Below are 651 nucleotides of genomic sequence, written 5' to 3'. Positions count from 1 at the left end.
GGGCCCGCCGCGCGCCGGGCCTGCCGGTTCCCACCGCGGGGGGGCCGGGGAGGGGGCGCGCGCTGCGCCAATCCCCGCCGAGGTTCCCCCGCACCCCCTCCCCGGGCCGCGGGGCGGGGTGACGGGAAACGGGGCGGGCTCTTAAAGGGCCAGACCAGGCTGCCGGCCACGACCTGGGGCCCGCGCTGCGGAGTAGGGGCGCTGCGCCCCCCCAAACAGCAGTCGGCTTGGAACCCTGGCGCTCAGACAGCCGGTATCCAGGAGCGGGACTGGGTGCCAGTCGCACCTGGAGTGTCACCGCCGAGCCCGCCCCGCCTCCGCCCCTACGGTCCCGGACGCAGGCTTTGGGGGATAGCCCGACTCCTAAGGAGCTCCAGGTCTCGGGTGGTTCAGAGAAGGGGATTCGGAGAAAGGGGAGGGAGGCCCCCAGATCATCACCCATTGCCAGATTTCGCGGGAGGCGCTCTACGGAGGGCTCCGCAGCCGCGGGAGGCTTCCAGCCCAACACCGCCCCGAGCACTTTAACCCGAGCCCTGGGAGGTCGACTTTGAGAGACTCGCGTAGACACGCCCGGGGCCGCTCCGAGACCCGCCCGGGAGCTCTTGTCATGTAAATACGTGTCGCGGGCTGGTGTATGGTGGGCAGCCCCCG

Source organism: Tupaia chinensis, unplaced genomic scaffold (assembly GCF_000334495.1).
Source record: "Tupaia chinensis unplaced genomic scaffold, TupChi_1.0 Scaffold000066_1, whole genome shotgun sequence".
Taxonomy (NCBI): Eukaryota; Metazoa; Chordata; class Mammalia; order Scandentia; family Tupaiidae; genus Tupaia; species Tupaia belangeri.
This window is presented reverse-complemented; position numbering follows the sequence as displayed.